Source organism: Lutra lutra, chromosome 8, assembly GCF_902655055.1.
Source record: "Lutra lutra chromosome 8, mLutLut1.2, whole genome shotgun sequence".
NCBI classification, from domain to species: Eukaryota; Metazoa; Chordata; class Mammalia; order Carnivora; family Mustelidae; genus Lutra; species Lutra lutra.
In genome coordinates this window covers 5,381,020-5,400,538 of record NC_062285.1, presented here as the reverse complement: position 1 = coordinate 5,400,538, position 19,519 = coordinate 5,381,020, and the positions used below count along the sequence as shown (strand labels likewise).

Genomic DNA, 19,519 nt, shown 5'->3' with positions numbered 1-19,519 from the left:
TGGAAATTTTCCTCACCTCCTCCTGCCCCTGGAGCTAGTTAATGGTTAGTTTCTAATTGCTGCCTCATGTTGTCTGGCGGGAGATTCCGTATGACTCAGGGCTTTACTGAGTATGACATTCCAGGAGGTCACTGGAGAGACACTCCCCCTGAACGTGACCCCAGGCACACAGGCTATGACCCCAAGCAGACAACAGCAGATAGCCTCTCCTCTCTAAGTGTTCAGACAGCCATGAAATTTCTGAAAAAGAAAAGGAAAAAAAGGAACCAAGACACTTGCCACTTAGAGTACGATGGAAAGGGAGAAATAAAATCTGTTCAGCCCACTTTTATGAGACCAGATGCCATTTCCCAAGGTTGATAGGAACCCTGAACAGCTCCACAGAAAAGAACATTCCCATCCTCCCAAATGTCTAAAGTATGCATATGCATGTTAGATATCTGACTATGAATGAAAACATTCGTAACTATGCATGTTAGATATCTGACTATTAATGTTTGTAACACTATGTTACCATGTTAAGAGATGTCACATCAAAGACACAAGATATTGTAAATGTTCATGTATACATAATTTTTTTTTTTTAGATTTTATTGAGAGAGAGCACAACAAGCAGAGGCGAGGGGCAGAGGGAGAAGGAGAAGCAGGCTCCTCGCTGAGCAGGGAGCCCGATGTGGGGCTCGATCCCAGCACCCTTGGATCATGACCTGAGCTGAAGGCAGATGCTTAATGAACTGAGCCACCCAGGTGCCCCTACATAAACATAATTTAAATTTGCCTAAATATCATATATATGATGGTGCATCTTCATTCAAACGTTAAAGTAATTCAGAATAAAAGTAATTAGAAGTTATGGCTAATGCATTATTATGATCTTACTTAGATCCATGATCTGCTTAGGGATAGTTAGTAACAACAGCTGAAATTGATCAAGCACTTACAGATGAACAGACTGCTCAGAGGTTCATGTGCGTCTTTACGACACCCTTAGGACAGCAGTCCTGGAATTATCCCATTTTGCAGATGAGGAACAGAGGCCTGCACTAAATCATCCAGGAGATGACAGTCAGGACCCAAATTCTAGTCTGGATCTAAATCTTTGATTTGAAGTGCCCCTCTACGGTCTCCTTGAAATGGCTGCTTCGTTTCTATCCCGTCACTAAGCATTTAATGAGCTCGTGTAGAGAACACTACACTAAGCACATAAAAAATGTGTATAAGACGCAATCTGCCCTCAGTCTAGTAGACAGTATCAATTTTACCTTTGAAATCACTAGGCAGAAAGCAGCTTTATTCGTAAGAGAAAAAATAAGAAATAAATTTCCTTCAGTGGATAAATGGTTAAATAAACCCTGGTACACCCACATCGTGAAATATTACTCAGCAATAAAAAGGAATGAATTATTCGTACATGCAACATTTTGGAGGATCTCAAAGGAATTGTGCCAAGTGAAAAAAGTCCACCAAAAGGTTAAACACTGTAGGATGCCACTGATGCAACATTCTTGAAATGACACAATTACAGAGATGGAGAATGGGTTAGTAGTTGCCTGGGGTTAGGGATGGGAGGTGGGTGTAGCTAAGGAAGATTTATGTTGATGGAACTGATGGACTCTGGTGAGTTACAGGAATTACACATGTGATAATATTGCATAGAACTATTCACACACACACACACTCACGAATGCACATAAAACAAGGGCAATCTGGATAAGCTCTGGGGACAGATGTCGATACCCTGGTGATGATATCGTATTGTAGTCATGGAGGATGTTGCCATCGGGGGAAGCTGGGTCAAGAGCACAAGGACCTCCCTGTGCCTTTTGTCTTGCAACTCCCTTGAACCTACAAGGATTTCAAATTTTTTAAAAAAAATTTAACTGCTATGCAAATAATTCTCCTTTTTTGGAGACTATTGAACTCCACCAGGGGCTGCGACACCTCTGTCGTTGCCCCCAGGCCATTGCCCTGAGAAGCCAAAAATTTTGTTGGTCCTTGGCAGAACTCAAATTCATGTTATTAGAGTCAATAGTTAAGTAAAGTCAGCTGTTAACATGCAACTAACCTACCAGGAGTTAAATGACAATCCCATATATAGAGATGTTTGGTTTTTGCTGAAGCATAATCTTTTTGTTAAATGGTTCCACAAACACGCATTTGGTACTTTTATACATTTTTTTAAAGGATGATCTAAAACACATTATAATTCATCCACACAAATAGCAACTCCTTCCATTCCCACGCCAAGCTTCTTTTTGAAGAATTATCCTGTTTGTTATCTATATATAAAATATGCTACCCATGAACCTGATTCAGAGGCCAAAAATCACCCCAAATTAAGGTAGCATTTGGCTAACTACTCTAAGCGACCAAAGTCTTCTCTTGGGTGGATAGAAGTGTCGGTCCTTTTCACCAAAATCTTCTACTTCCCTAACAGACTGTTTATGCACCCAATTTTGTCAAATACAAAATGCCAGGAATTATAAGAAACATCCTGATTTCAGAGATATCCAAGCATGAAAGAGGTGCATCTTAACATCAGTGGAACAGCGAGGCGCCTGGGTCGTTCAGTTAGCTAAGTTTTCGACTCTTGATTTTGGCTCAAGTCATGATATCAGGGTCGTGAGACTGAACCCCCCCATCAGGCTCCACATTGGGTATGAAGTCTGTCTAAGACTCTCTCTCTCGGGGCACCTGGGTCACTCAGCTGGTTAAGCATTTGCCGTCAAAGGGTCAAGATCCCAGGATCCTGGGATAGAACCCTGGGGCTCTCTGCTCAGTGAGGAGCCTGCTTCTCCCTCTCCCTCTGCCTCCCCTGGTCTCTCTGTCAAATAAATAAATAAAATCTTAAAAAAAAAAAAAAAGATTCTCTCTCTCCCACTACCCCCCTTCATACTTACACATTCGCGCATAAATAATAATACAATATATATAGTATATATATATATAAATGCAAATAAATAACACAACATATACTTATATTGTGTTATTTATATATATATTATATATATAAATGTATAATTTATATATTATAAATACATACATAGAAGAACCAGTGGAACACTGTAATGTTCCAACCAAACACCTCCAAAATTCTGCCCAGATACCTCCAGAGGTAAACTCTATGTTTATTTGAAGACCAGGATCCTTCCTGACACCATAAAGAAAATGTTTCTATTTATGGTGATGTAATCCCTCCACTTAAAGGACAAGGTCCAAACAGAGGTTTCATTTTCGTGTGATAAGAACCTGTACCGGGAAGGCCTGAGTGTGTGGTTATTTGCATTAATGAGATGAGCTCATGTGAAATTTCCCAGAGAGACCAGGGCCTGGGGTCAGCCGTGTGCGAGCGGAGACCAGCTGATGGGAGGCCCGTGACTCATCGACCACTGGCTCCATCACAAGGCAAGGATGCATTCCCTGGGATAGATAATCAGCTACTTCCTGCCTGTGTGGGACCCCAGCAAGGCTCAGCTGAGTCACACAGCGACGACCAGGGGGACTGGGCCGAGTCACAAGTCAGCTGTGCAGAAAAGTCTTCCCGAGTGAGCACTCTGGTGTTCGCGCCGGAGATGGGGGCCACGTCCAGGAACCAAACGGGCCCTGCCACCAAGACAACAGAAAGGCGGAGGGTGTGGCGTGACCACCAGCCCCTGGCACCAAGTCCCCTCGGCCCAGCTGGAGGGTTCGTGGGACCAGGTAAGAAGCCACAGATGTTCACCTCCAAGAGAAATCAATCCAGAGTCCCCTCATCACAGATCTCAAGACCTCAGCCATCATCCAGTCCAGGAACATGTACACCTGGATGAAAAAATTAAAAAAAAATCCTTGCTCTGCTAACCAACCACGGATATTTAGTGTTTTAACCATGAAGGAAGGCATCGGACCCATCAGCGGTGTCTGTGCCTGCGACCAATAAAAACCATATGTTCACGTCACTTTCTGGTTGTTGCCAGTATCTTCAAATATCCTTGGCCCTTCGCCTCTCCTCAGAGCTCACCGTTGTGTTAGACTTGCCCGATCTCTTGCCATTTAATCTGCTATTCAAGCAGCAACTGTGTTACTCTTCACAAATGTTCAGTATTTTGATAACTTTGTTTCAATAAACATGCTTAGTCATTTGGTATAATATTTTTTACATGGAGGCATTATTCTGAGGAAGGGTCTGGAGTCAACCTTCCATCACCAAAAGGGTCTATGGCAGGAAAAAGCATAAAGATGTCGTATTAGTCAGCTAGGGTTGCCGGAGCAAAGCAGAACAGGCTAGCGATTGCAAAAGAAATTGGTCTCGTGCTTCCAAAGGTTGCAAGCCCAGATCAAGGAGTCAGCAAGATGGGTTCCTTCTGAGGCCTCTCTCCTTGGCTTGTGGACAACGGGTTTTCCTTTTGTCAGTTCACGTCGTCCTCCTTCTCAGTGGGTCCCTGTGTCCAAATCTTCTGTCTCTCCAGCCACCGGCCACGTTGACTGAGGGCGCTCCCTAACAACCAACCGCATTTTAACCTCATTACCTCTGCAGCAACCCTGTCTCCGAGTAAGGCCACATTTGGGGGTACTGGGGGTTAGGACTCTAACATATGGTTTTTGGGGGGACATAATTCAACCCACAACAGACACATCCTTTCGTCCAATCTCCCTGATTTCTTCATGGGGGGTCTCGGGCCACGGGAGTGGAACAACAAGAAATTCGCTGGTGGAGCAAGGTTGCCGAACGCCTCGCTCAGGACCGAGAGCTCCGGAAACTAAAAAGCACTGCTCGCTATGGTCAAACAGGAGCGACACTCTCAGAAGCCTGAGACGCCCGATCAGAAGGCAACACCTTTCCCCTACCAGACAGCCAGTACTCCGACCCCAGCCGAGGAGCGGGCACCACGTGTGATACGATTTCTTTACTTTCTGCCTCATCTGTGATTGTAGCAGTGGTTCAGACCACCTGTAGCACAGCAGACAGGGTGGCGGGCAATGGGACGCGGGGAGTCGCCTCGTGGTCCCCAAGAAAATGCCTGCGACCCTGACTGCACTTACCACGCAGAAGATGTTTGAACTTTTTAGGAAATTGAGAATGTTTTCTCACTCTTTATGTTCTGTCGGGGACTCTCTCTGATCAATCTCCACCTCGGGCCTACTGACGCGACCTGAAATCCTGCCTCCCCTGTATGGTCCTGTTCTCAAGAGAGCTGAAATGGGGTGCCTGGGTGGCACAGTCGTTAAGCGTCTGCCTTCGGCTCAGGTCATGATCCCAGGGTCCTGGGATCGAGTCCCACATCGGGCTCCCTGCTCAGCAGGAAGCCTGCTTCTCCCTCGCCCACTCTCCCCGCTTGTGTTCCCTCTCTCGCTGTGTCTCTCCCTCTGTCAAATGAATAAATAAAATCTTTAAAGAAAAAGAAGCGAAAGAGAGAGCTGAAATGGACTCCTTCCATGTAGCTGAGGGCTTGCACAAACCGAGGATGAGGAACGAGTCCAATGGAAACCAGTCAAAGCAGAGAGCTTCTGGGATCCAGGAAGACCTAGTTCAGTGCATGGGCCAGAATCCATACACCTGAGTGTCAACTCAGGGTCTAGTTAAGAAACCAGCACCCCCATGTCTTAATGGGGCAACCAGAAGGATCACCTCTAGGCAGCTTGAAGTCACGGCAGGGAACTGGGGAGACACTTGCCTACGAGTCCTAAAGTGACGTCTGGGACACTTGTCAGCTCTGGAGCAGCCCTTTATCAGAGTGTACTGGCCTGGGGACAGCCCCCGCATGGCATGATCTTGGGGCAGTCTGCACTTCACCACGTACTCAACGCATACACAACGGTAGTGAAGCCCGGGACATCCGCGTCTTCCCTGCTCGATCAGACGCACTAGGAGGACAGGGGCCACTGCGTGCCTTTCCCAGCAGCGCACCTCAGTGCTAAGCACAGTTTCCCACACGGGGCCAACCCTGATCAATATTTGCTCAACAAATACATGAATGGCTCCCCCACTCCTCACCCACTCTCTGAAAGCCTATGCCCTTTTGGAGCACTTTCTCCCTTTCAAGTTTACCCAAGTTCATTTAAATTTAGCTTTAAAAATATGCCCAGAGTACGGGAGCAAAAAAGCCCACGGCAACCTGCTTTACAGACCCACCTCTCGGACATGGCACTGTGGCTCTCAGGTACCTGAACCCCTTTATTGCTTTCTACCAAGCAGGCACACTGCCTCGTTTGTTCTACACAGTGACTTCCTATTAGAGACTCACGGCTAAGGGCTGACCATCTCACACAAGGTCACACAGCTAGAGCGTAATCGAGGCATGATAGGAAATGTATTAGGTGTTTGTCCCCTATTTCTGGGGCAGAGTTCTGAAAACCCTCGGGATTTCCCGAGTAATAGCAGTGTCTTGTGTTATTCATAAGGCATTCCTTCTGAGCACACCCGAGTTTTTGCTCACGAGGTGACCCAGGTGGGGCCCCCTAGCTCACCCCAGGATGGGGCTTTCAGAGTGGGGAACTTTCAGCCCTACTCCCGGACCCCTCAGGAGGGCAGTGGGGCCTGCAGGTGGGCTCTCTGAACATTCTAGAACAAGATGAGCTTCCTGGCTGGGGAGTGTGGAGAGGTGCTGGGAGGGGGGCCCAGCAGAGAGATCACGGGAGCTCCACTCCCGTCTGGGTGGGTGTTCCTGAGTCTCCTCCTTTATAACAAACCGGTAACAGCAAGTAAGCTGTGTCCCTGGAGCTCTGGAGCCGTTTTAGCAAATCCTCAGACCTCAAGCGGCCGACTTTCCCGGCATTCACGGAAACAACCTAACACTTGTGATGGGTCTCAGGAGGAGGGGACAGTCCTGTGGGACTGAGCCCATCACCGGCGAGGTCTGCGCTAACCCCAGCAGACAGTGTCAGCATTTCATTGAATCAGGAGACACCCAGGTGGTGTGAGAGAACAGGCTGTTATTGGGGAAAGCCCACGTCTCGGGTCGGAAGTGTTCTGTTTAATCAGTACTGAGCGAGGACTGGTGCTCAGACACGGCTGATTCAAACAGGCTGTTTACCAGAGGGTTGTGTAAGCTACCGGATGTGGCTCTGCTGCTTTCAAAGTCCTTTTGGCTTCCCAGCCCACCTCTGAGCACTGTGACCATGAGGTTCATCCCGCCACCCCAAGCCATGTCTATAGTTTGACTCCCTGCCACTCAGCTCCCACCCTCCCAGCAGGCTCCCTTCAGAGCCCGTCCTCCCAGCAGGCTCCCTTCAGAGCCCGTCAGTGACTAGGGGACTTCCCGGACTATCCCGCAGGCACCAGGAAGTCAACTAAAAGAGGACACTTTTTTTCAGTTCTCAGCCCTATCTTATCTGAGGTGTGGCACACAGCGCTGACGCCTAGAACCCCCCGTACCAGACACAGCAGCAATCACGACCAGTCCCTCTGTTCCCTCTGATGATGACCAAACAGCGGGCCATGTCTCCCCATCTCCTGAAAATACCAAGGTCCCTCCCCGGACCCTGGGAGGTCCTCATTACGATGCCTGCAGTTTTAAAAAAAAAAAAAAAGTGAATGTATAAAGAACAGATTTTTCATCCACACAGCCTCCTTGGATATATCTTAGCAAATTGCATTACACGGGTGTTTCCAGGAGAATCTGTTTAAATTCTAGACACATTTTCTCTTGGCACTTGAAACCAGGTTCCAGACAGCGGAAGTGGTTGAATACTAATTACTTGTAGCCGAGGACATTTAAAGACCCATCTTTCATTTTTTTTCACAACTTGAATCATCTGTTCCTCATGCTTCTTGCCCAACCTGCTTTTCAGAAAAGAAGTTCGTAAAACCAGCAAAATCCATACTTGGGATGAGATCAATGAAATTAGCAAGCTTGCTTTCCTTCCTTCATTGATCTGACAAACATTTATTGGGTGTTTCCTATCCCCAGGCAGTGAGCTGAACACTGGGGGGGAGGGAGGGATGAATGAACACTGGCTCGGGGCCTAGCCCCAGGTGCCAGAGTCTAGTAAGAGAGCAGGCAGGAAGGAAAGAATCACACCAATGAGTCTAAGACAGTGACTCTGGGGGCCCAAGGGCAGAGAGGCTAGGCCTCCGGCCTAAGGAGTGCATTTCACAGGGATTCGAGCTGAGCGAGTTCCAGACTGGGAAGACCGCCCTCCGGAGTTGACACTAAGGTGTGTCAGGAGCTAACTGGGCAGGAGGGATGGAGGACACTTACTAGCCAGATGCCCCAGCAAGTGCAAGGTCCTTCCAAGGGAAGGGTGCATGGCCAGGTCAAGGGAACTTCAGAAAGTCTGTATGACTGCAGGAGTAAATGGTCTAAGATGAGGCCGGGGGAGTGGACAAGGGCCAGGCCACCAGGCAGGCGGAGAGTGGTGCTGAGCACGTTTGTCCCAAAGCCCAAAGAGCAACGGGACTCCCTGAAGGGCTCTGAACACAAAGCTGACACAATCAAACCATTACCCGAAAACATTACTTTCACGGTAGCATAATGAGCAAAATCATCCCTATTGTACTTGTCATCCGAAATAGAAAAAATGATATGGATTATTATCTCCTCTAGAGATGACAGTAATGACACGTTGCAACTTGGAGGGTCACAACACCCTGGGAGCTAAAACACGGGACTCTTGTCCCCCGTTCCCAAGTCTCTGGACATCAGTTTTTAAAGAGTAGATTGAAAATTTGCCCATTTTCACATTGGGTGACCCTCTCAGCTTATGCATTTGATACGCTCACTGACTCCTGAAGTGTGTGGGTATAAGGGACTCAGCCGGGGGTCAGAAATGCAAGCCACCTGATGTCTACCGCTACGAGCCGTGAAGCCTTGCTCCCTGTTCTCGTTGCACGCTGGCCTATATCTCCTCCCTTTCTCGGCTCTCAGTCACCCCAACTTCTTAACTGCTGTGTTACTCTCTAAGGCAAGTCTAAATCACCCTAGACCATTGAAATGTAAACAGTGGGAAAAAGACTCGGGGCTCCAAGGAACAAGCAGGAGTTGGGAAATGTCTCAGACACTCGAGGAGTGAAAATACAAGACTAAAAATTTCAGCAGAGAAATGGAAATTATTTCTTTTAAAAAAGAGCCAGTGGGTGAGGGGGTGCCTTGATGGCTCAGTGGGTTAAAGCTTCTGCCTCGGCTCGGGTCATGATCTCTGCGTCCTGGGATCGAGCCCCGCATCGGGCTCTCTGCTCAGCGGGGAGCCTGCTTCCTCCTCTCTCTCTCTGCCTGCCTCTCTGCCTACTTGTGATCTCTCTGTCAAATAAGTAATATCTTAAAAAATAAAATAAAAAATAAAAATAAAAGGCATCTACAAAAAAATTATTGGTGGAAAAATTACACGCTTCCCCTCTGAGATCAGGAATGAGACGAGAATGCCCACTGTTACCACTTGTATTCAATGCTGTACCAGAGGGCTGGATGGCAGTAAATCAAGATAAATGGGGAAAGGATAGAATTGGAAAGAAAGAAATAAAACTGTCATCATTCTCTAACTACATAATTGGTTTATGTAAAAAGTCAAAAAAAATTACAGATGAATTATTAAGAGCTAGTATGTGGATTTAACAAGGATAATTTCTTAAAAAGCAATTATCTCTATATAACATACATAATTAGAATCATACATAATTAGAAAATGAAATCTTTAATATACCTTTAATCTCTTTACGTTTGATCTTTGTGAATGTGTTATCCGGTCCAAAAAAAAAAAAAATGTTTTTGATTAAACAGTCTTTAGTTGTGGAAAAAGAAAAGATAATTTCTAACAATAGCAACACACACACACACACACACACACCCTAATCTGTAGGATAACAGCAGCCACTTGAGTTTAAAACACTCCACACCACCTCCCCCAGACAGCCCAAGATCACCAAGGAGTGAAAATAGACCACAGATGCCTTCGACATTACCAGAATCAGGAAGAACTTCAAATTATGCAGAGAAATGTGCACTTAAGCACAACAAAGCTGTCATGGGAGCTCTGTGGGGGTTCAAGACCTTGGGAGTAAAGAGTGGGGAGAGGAGTCTTAGGAAAGTTCTTGAAAAAGAAGAGTCCTGTACACGGTGCCATCACACTGAGCTCTGTGCTCAGAAGGACATTGCAATTGGTTTAAAGCTCTGTTGTCACCATCTTGAAATTCTTCACAATTTCATCTTTGAACCAATGCCTTCATCTTTGAACCAATGCCATCACGCATGGGAATTCAGGGAGGCTCAAAGCGAGTGCAAAGAAAGTGTGTAATGCCCACAACCGGGTAGGTGAGAAGAGAGCCCCAGAAGACCACTGTGTCTGACCCTGAACTTGTTTTGACCGCACACAGAAGGCAGTGTGTCTGTCCTAGGAAAGGCTAACGACCAAGCATCATCTTTCTTCTCTCCGTTCACTGACCACATACACTGAAAATTATGCCACGAAGGGAGGGGGAGAGATCGACAACCCAGAGTGCCTTTTCTTCTCAGTCCTTCGTCATTCATCAGTATCCCAAAGGTAGCAAGTGTTGTTAGAATGTGAGCATATCTAGAAGTGAAACAGAAACACTGGGGTTAGTTTGGTACGACCATCCCAACTTCTTCCTATGAAAAAGTACATATGCACATCCAAACTAGGAAATATTCACCATGTGATTTGGGGGGGTTCCACTCCGAAGTCAAAGGCTCTTATATTTGCACTTAAAATTGCCATTGTGATATAAAGATGAAGAGTAGAATTCATGCTAACGTTCAAATTTAATTTTTTCTTTACTTAGAACGAGATTAAATAGCAGATAAAAGACACCAGGGCAAGTCAGGAGACGGCAAAAGAAGAGAACGTGCTTTATGTTGTAGTGTCCTTCATGACATTTTTGCCCTTTTTGACCAAAGCGTTGGGCATCTTCATTTCGCATGTGGTTCCCAAACGATGTAGAAAGTGTGTTGCTATTGCCCGTGGGCATTCTCACTAGGGAAAAAGGGAAACACAAACGTGGAATGATGAAGACAGAGCCTACTTTGCGTGTGTGAGACACAGGCACTCATACAGACCTTGTGAAAAGAGCCCCTTGCTTGGTTCAGGGCTTTTTGGTGCTATTCTGGAGAAGTTTTGAACAAAGGACCCCACATTTCATCTTGCACTGGACTCCCCAAATTATGTAGATGGTCCTGCATGATGGCAAGGTGACCCATGGGTCCAGCTGGAATTGGAGATATCAATGTAAGCTTTTGTTTCTTACAATTCTATACATGAAGATATGTTATAATCAGCGTATAATTTTATTTACACACACATACACACATGCACACACATTTATCATAGGCCTGGCCACTGAAAAAGCAAGGATTTATCCTCCATCCAGATCCAGGAACAAGGGTTTATTGGAACCATGGCTCGTTGCATCGCTGAGACGGCTAAGGCACAGAGGAGCATGGAGTCTTGGGTCAGAAAGTAAGGAATTACTCAAAAAAAGAGAGGGAAACATGTCGAAGACAGAGGAACCAGCTCAACGATGTTCTCACTACCCCAATTTTGGGACAATTTGAGCATCAGGAAAGAAAGAGAGAGAGGGGGGAAGGAAGGAAAGAAGGAAGGAAGGAAGAGAGGGAGGGAGGAGACGGGAGGGGAGGATGGAAGGAAGGAAGACAGTAATGGATTATAATTCATTGAATATAATAGGAATCTGTGAGTCCATAAAATAAAAAGCAGAGAAGCAAATGAAGAAATAAATGAGGGGGAAAGGAGGGCTCTTCCTGACAGTCAAATGCTGAATGATAAATGTAGAAGTGGTAGAACTGGAAAATCACCTTTTTGCAATCATTACAGCAAAGATTGGTTTGGGCAAGAATCATCAGCAGATGCTAAAATTAAGAGCATGATATTTTCACAGTTTTAGTGTTTTCCCGCTAGACTGCCTACTAACTTCAAGGGGAAAGAAAATATGTGTGCAGTGGAAAAACCGAACGCTACTTTGGGCAGGGGACCAAAACCATTACGAATGAGACGTAGGTAGGTATCATGTGCCCTCAGATGGAATATCCTGAGAGAGACACGCACCAGAAAAGCACCAGTATCATTATAAGAAAACATTAAAAACCGAAATAAGAGAAAGAATAAACCATATTCATGGATTGAAAAAACCCAGTACTGTAAAGATGTCAATTTTCCCAAAGTTCTCTATAGAGCCAATGCAGTCTAAATAAACATCCCAGCAACATATTTATGACAACTGAAAAGCTTATTCTAGAATCAGATGGAAATCTGATGGGCCAAGACTAGCCAAGACAATCTTAAATAAGAACCAAGTGAGATGTTTTACTCTACCCAAGACCAAACTTCATTTTTTTTTAAATATTTTTTATTTATTTATTTGACAGAGAGAGAGATCACAAGTAGACAGAGAGGCAGGCAGAGAGAGAGAGAGAGGGAAGCAGGCTCCCTGCTGAGCAGAGAGCCCAATGCGGGACTCGATCCCAGGACCCTGAGATCATGACCTGAGCCGAAGGCAGCGGCTTAACCCACTGAGCCACCCAGGTGCCCCCCAAACTTCATTTTAAAGCCACATTGATTAAGGTGATATTGTGCGAGTTTAGATAAATAAATCAATGGAATATAACAGAGAATCTAGAAATGTATCCTCTGGATTTATAAGAACATGGCCCTGGAGAGCAATCTGGAAAAGACAATCTTCTAATTAAGTGATACTAAGTCAATTAGAAGTGGAGGTCATGAGGCAAAACTCCTACGGGTCACAAAAATCAATTCCAGGAGGACTGAAGGTCAATGTGAAAGCCAAATAATAAAACTTCTAGAAGATTATTGTCCCAGCTACCAAGCTCTGGTCTCTCAGCTCCAGACCCACTCTTCTGTGCTTGGTGATTCAGGGGCTGGGACTCTACATTTCTCCTTTGCCAGTTGGTTTCCTGCTAGATTCTGCATTAAGAGCTGCAAGAGGAAGACTGGGAGACGGGAGATACCAAGGAGAGGCTTCCTCCTTCCGGCTCCACATGCTGTTCCGCACGGGTTCCTCCAGCTGTAGCCATCACCCCCACAGCAGCTGGCTCCAGCCTCCAGCTCAGCCCATCCCACCGCTCCCGCCCAGGAGCTCGGAGAAGCAGCTGGACAGCACCTGAGCCTGCCTCCCTTCTCTGGCTTCGAGGTTACACTAACACCCACTCTTCTCTTTGTTCCCTGGTCTTAGGGGCATGACCTGTTTTCGGAAGCGGTTATTTCCATGTTGCTGTAAGGTTCCTTTTTTGTCTTCAGGCTGTGAGATCCGTGGAACCATTTCTCCTTATTAAATTATCTCTGTTGTACACGGTGTCTTTTCTGTTTCTTAACTCTGCCACGACTGATAATAACAGGTGAGAAGATTCTCATGACCTCGGGGTAAGGAGAGATTTCCTGCGCAGGACACAAAAAATGCTAACCATAAAGGAAAAGCTAGATGAGTTAAATTACTTTGAAAATATCAAAAGACAGCACTGAAAGGATTAAAAGGCAACTGGACCTCAATAAAGCTGATAAAAAGGGCCAAGACATCAAAATGTACTTCACAAAAGGTGAGAAGCAAATGTCCAAAAAATGCGTAAAAATGCATTCAACCTAATTTGTCACAAAAGGAATGCAAATTAAAATCAAGAGGAGCTATCACCACAAACGATCAGAAAAACTGGAATTAGAAAGACAGGCCGCAGCGTCACAAACATACCAGAGCACCATGGGTGCAAGTATCAGTTAGTACAACAGTTAGGAAAGCTGTATAGCATTATCTACCAAAATTCAAGGCACGCCAATCGCCAATTTCACTCCTACTTGCGCATCAAACTGAAATGCAGGCTCTTTTCCCTGAAAGTCATGCGCAAGAACATTCACAGAAGTTATTTTTAGTAATTGCCAAAAACCGGAAAACCACACATGTCCCAAAACAGTACATGGAAAAATAAATGATGCTATATTCATATAATAAAATACACACGGGAAAGAGAACTCACGTATGTATGCAACCTACTCTCAAATTATATAGAAAACAAAAAAATAATATATATTATGTATGCAACCAAACGTATGAATATGTATGAATGAAAGGATGTATGAATCTTAAAAATTTAATGTTGTATGCAACGTATGTCTGAATCCTAACAATTTAATGTTGAGGGGGAAAAACAAAATCACTAAAGAAAACATACAATATGATTTATGTTTAACAAAACCAGCAGGACCAAACCATAGTGTTTAGGGACACATGATTACATGGTAAAACTACTTTTTTTTTTTTTTTTAAAGTAGAGGTCATTATCAGGATGGTGACTTCTAGAAGATACGGAGTGGGTGGCATGGAAGGAGGGGAACACAGGTGCTGGCAATGTTCTTTTTCACCTTGTTGTATACAACTTTGCTTTTCAATAAACCATAGAGCCATCCTGTATTTGGGAGGGCACCATTTTGTATGTGTTGTATTTCACAATAAAGAGGATGGAAATGTCGCACACACTTCTTAGGATCACTTAAGGATTACATGAGATTAGGTGGGTGTACAGAGAGCTTTTCGAAGTATCTGACAGGTAATGAGCATTCAGGACATGGTAGTTGTGACCCAGTGCAGTACGACTGAGAGACAGAAGTAACTCAAACACAGGGCTAGGAGAAAACAAACCCTCATGAGAAGCTGTCAGAGGACCAGAAATGGTTTCCAGTAGATGATAAAGGCTGTAGGTAAAAGGTGGAGGTGAGGGGCGCCTGGGTGGCTCAGTGGGTTAAGCCGCTGCCTTCGGCTCAGGTCATGATCTCAGAGTCCTGAGATCGAGTCCCACATCGGGCTCTCTGCTCAGCGAGAAGCCTGCTTCCTCCTCTCTCTCTCTCTCTGCCTGCCTCTCCGTCTACTTGTGATCTCTCTCTGTCAAATAAATAAATAAAATCTTTAAAAAAAAAAAAAAGGTGGAGGTGAGTTTTAAGTATGTTTGCAACGGATAAATGCCAAAGACTAGGAATAATTCCTACCATGTTGCCTGGCTCATGAGAGTCTCCCAATAATTATTAGAAATACGGACAAGGAGATGGAATGATGGATGGATGGCTGGATGGATGGCTGGATGGATGGATGGGTTGATGGATGGAAGGAAGGAAGGATGGGTAGATGGGTAGATGAGCAGGAGGGTGAATGGACGCACAGGTGTGTGGGAAAGTAGGTGGGTGTGGTGAATGCATCAGTGAGGGGATCGGTGGGTGAGGGGAGGGGGGCGGATGCATGGAGGGACTGGACGATGGGTGGGAAAACTGAGACGAGAGTTGGTCTGATGCAAATCTTGCCACACCAAAGTGAAGAGACTTTCTCCACGCAGTCCTCTTTGCCCAGAGCTTAGCACAAGACCATACACAAGCTTTTATTTCAGGCTTTGTGATTACAGGGATGCGGGTGACCACTTTCGCAGACCTTCTCATGGTTCTTCTTGGTTGTTTACTGGCCAGAGGAAGGGATTATATCAACCTGGATCTCTACTACCTACCATTAGGGGGGAAGAGAGCTGATTTTACCTACAAATTAAGTGTCTGGCAGGGCTACCAATTCAGGCTGAAGGCAGAATATTAGAGCAGTTTTTCCACCCACACAGACCCCCCATGAGGGGAGGAAAGGCTAAGCTACTGAACATCCGATGGACAGGGACACAAGCCCGAAGAGGAGGCACCAGGCTAAAAACATGTTTTGCTAAGACAGCCTAAAATGACAAACAGGCATCCGGAACGGAGACCACCAAAGCCACAATTTCCAGTCCGGTATCATATGTAATTGCAGACTTCAAAGTTTTGTTCATTGCAGGGAAACATCACTACGTGCACCAAGCAATCACTATGTGCCTTTCACTAAGACTGTCTAGTTCTCAGAACTGCAGACAGAGACACCCACGGACTTTAGAGGCACATGCTATTGTCACATGACACAGGTCTGGTACATTGTTTCATTTCTTTCCTATTATAAAGCATAACATTCTTGTTCATAAATCTGAACATCTCCTCCTACCCCTCCACGCCCCCTTCCCAGTCCCTCATGTTGTATCTATTTCCTTCCAGACTTTTTTCTTTACATGCACACAGATGCACGTTTCTTTTTATTTAAAAAAAATGATGTCAAAATATACACGTATAGTATAATAAACAATCTAGTTGGTCTTTGTCCCCAGTTCCTAGAACAGAACTCTAAACCCGTAGAATTTCCTGAGCAACTGGAGTGCCTCATTATGCATAAGGTGCCCATTTTGATCACTCTTGAGTTTATGCAAATGAGGTGACACAGGTAGCGCCCCTGGATAGCTTCGGGATGGGGCTGGTCCCCAGTGATTACAGGACTAGAACTTTCAGCTCCATCCACCAACCCTAGGGAAGGGGAGAGGAGAGCGAGCTCTATTAAAAACTCTCACATGAGATCGGATGAGCTTTCAGGTCCGTGAGCTCGTGGAGGTGCCAGGAGGGTGATGCCCCCAAAGAGGGAAATGGGGACTCTGTGTCCCTTCATACATCCCTTGTCCTACACATTTCCTCCATTTTCCTGCTCCTGAGCTGTACCCTTTATAATAAACTGGTAAATATTGGTGAAAGGGTCTTCCTGAGCTCTGTGAGCCATTCTAGCAAATTCTTGAACTTGAGGAGGGGGTCCTGGGAGCCCCAGTATGTAGCCAGTCAGCCAGAAGGACAGCTGACAACCTGGCACTGCGGGGGGGATCCTGTGAGACTGAGCCCTTTCACTTACGTAACTGGACACTCCCTCCAGAATTGAACTGAATCACCGGATACCCATCTGGTTGGTGCCTATGATACATTACTTCTCACTTTTTCGCAGGGTTTACTACAAATAACTTCCAATGGAAGGACTCCACACTTCATTCTTTTCAATAGTTTAAGAGTAAAGCAGACACTAACAAGACCCTCCAATCCCGTCACCATTTCAGTGTGTGTCGGTCCCCTGGCTTGGGTGTGTTTCTCTCTAACTATAAAGCATCCGCAGCTCCTTTCTGGGACCTGCCCTTGACCTTCTGGAGCCATTTTGCCTGTTAACACCGAGAACTAGAAGGGGCTGTAAGATTCCGAAAGCCCAGCCCCTTCCTTCCAGTCAGTACAACTGATACTCTGGAGCTCCCCTACAGGGATCAGGTGAGTGCTGGAATTAGTCTGAAGTCACTCCCTCATTTGATTTCTTTCCCTTTCCCACTTCTGCCTCCCTTATCCTATGTTCCGTAATAAATCCTAACCAACCCAAAGCAGGGTATATTCCGGGAAGATGACTCATGACACACAATAATCCACAGATACAACATGCCATCATTTACCAAATTAATCTCCTGTTGATGGACTTTCATGTTCTTTCTGAATTTCCCTATCCCAGACCACGCTGCACCCACATCTGCGCACAGCTCCTCCGATCTCGACTTCCGAGGCCTCCCACCTGCCTACTCTTACCGGTTGCTTTGGTGGACAAGTCAGCTGTCCCGCCTCCTACCGTCATAGTTTAAAAATAAGAAGGTAAACACCCCTGCAAGCAACCCACTACCTTTATTAGCAACCCCAAAGATACATGACTCAGTGCGCGTGTTTATTTTTCCTGGTGTTAAGTTAGGATCAAAGAGCTCAGCCCACGCTGCTTCCCGAAACGCCCTACTCTCAGATTCCTAAGTAATCAATGGTTATTATCACACACCCTCCCTGCAGGCCGGTGTAGATGTATTTTCAGATCAATGACTCAGAAAGAGTCCTTTGTCTGAGAAAGTACGGGGTCTCACGTTTCAGTGTCTAACCTCTTTCCAGCTCCTTGGACGGTCCCAAATAAAAAACGACGAGGTCCGGAGTGTGGAGAGACTTCCTTGATTGATGCTCCTGGGAAATCTTGTGGGACTTCCTGAAAGGAAAGCACTCCAAGTGGGTTGAATATTCCTTTTTGAAACAAACGGCTAGGGCGTATGGAAATCTGTTTGGAACTCTTGTTTAGGAAACCTTTAAAAATGAGCTAAACTATCTTACTCTCCAGGGAATCCCCAGAGTAGGGACTTCCTCCACATCCTTCTCTCTTGGCACAGAACCCAAGGCATCGGTGATGTCATCCCTTCCCTTTTCTCTCCCCGTGGGTGAATTGGATCTATCAGTGTCTGAAAGCCCCCTTCATCTCTGCCTAGGGATTTCCACTCACTGAACAGCTGCAAACCAAGTTTCAGGATGACAAGTCTCCATCACCTTAAACGTGCCTGAGAGTGGGCGCGGCTCACGGGGGCAGCCTCCAGGCTGACTAAGGAAGTCAGCCCACTTACAACACAGCCTGCCAGCGAAAGAAGAGGTGTGGGGATCTCACCTCCCAGCTGCCTCACAGCGTAGCCTCCTCGTGGAAAAGGAGAGAACACTGCCGACGTACTCCCAACACCCAAACCTGGCACCAGCTGGGTACAGAACACAGCCATCTCCCCTGAGCGTTAGCACTCACATCCTAGCAAAGACACGATCTTATTTTTTTTTTTTTTCATCAGGGATGACAAACTTAAAACAGGTTGACTCACCTTCACCTCTCAGTCTCCTACTGACCCACCTCTTCCTGTCCTGGGGGCGGGGGGGGGGGGAATATCCTCAATTAGCCCCAGGCAATTCCTTCTTCTGATTGGCTGGATGCTGGGCCAAACCATCCATGAAGGGGAGAATGAAATCTTCAGAAAATCCTCTCCGGCCCGATGCTCGGAGCAAAAGACAAAGTAAGTATGGAGGGCACAGACCCTAAAATCTTAGTGGTGGAAGGGAAGCCCCGCCATCAGACTGTGCAGGCATGGGGTGGGGAATACAAGTTTTCAGAGTTTAAGTGGTTTACCCAAAGCAGACCATTAAGCGGCAAGTCAGAGGTTGCTGCCTACTTTCTCTCCTAGTTCCTGGCCTGCGGCTCTGTCGACTAGAGTACATTGTTAATGTTACTAGAAACACCAGAACACAAGAAAGGGCTAGAATACATTGTTAATGTTATTAGAAACACCAGGAACACAAGAGAGAAGGTCGCTGACTGGCAAGACCCCTCTGACCACCTGCCGACACTTTCTTTTTATTATGATTACTATTACTGGTATTATTATTATTGAATGCTGGTGTCACTTTTTTTTTTCACACTTAGCTAAGCTGAAGGTCCTGAAGGGGAAGCACCAGTACGTCCTTTTCCGCGGCTTCAGCATCGCGCCGGCCCAAGCTGTCCTTCTGGGCAAGAACCTAGGGCATTGCCAGCCAGACAGATGTCGTTCAAAACGGGGTCTTCACCCCCATGAAATCCACACATCCAGCTAGCTCTGGCCTCCGGCAAAGCCTTCGCACTGTTTGCCCGACCTGGCAGAGTTCTGCACACTAACCAAAGCAACACCAAAAAATTAGTCTTTATTTCTCTCAAGTTTGCACCGTCGTAAGGAGAGACACCTGTTGAAAGACTCTTACCCAGAAAGACAGAGATCCTGCATTTTTGCATTGAAATTGATTGATTTTTTTTTAAAAGAGGTTGATTACATTTTATTTCATTTAACGGGGGTTAGAAATGCAAATAGATGGAAATCCTCTCCCATGAGGCTGTTAACGG

General features: G+C 45.8%; 1 long non-coding RNA gene across 1 annotated transcript; it reads right to left on the bottom strand.

Moving 5' to 3' along the window:
• Window positions 1–10,954: 10,954 nt before the first annotated feature.
• Window positions 10,955–19,225, bottom strand: LOC125106205 (uncharacterized). Its single transcript, XR_007129267.1, has 3 exons — window positions 18,113–19,225; window positions 17,724–17,824; window positions 10,955–11,137 (listed from the first exon to the last, which is right to left on the bottom strand). It is a non-coding gene; the product is annotated as an uncharacterized LOC125106205 (long non-coding RNA).
• Between the last annotated feature and the right edge of the window lie 294 nt (window positions 19,226–19,519).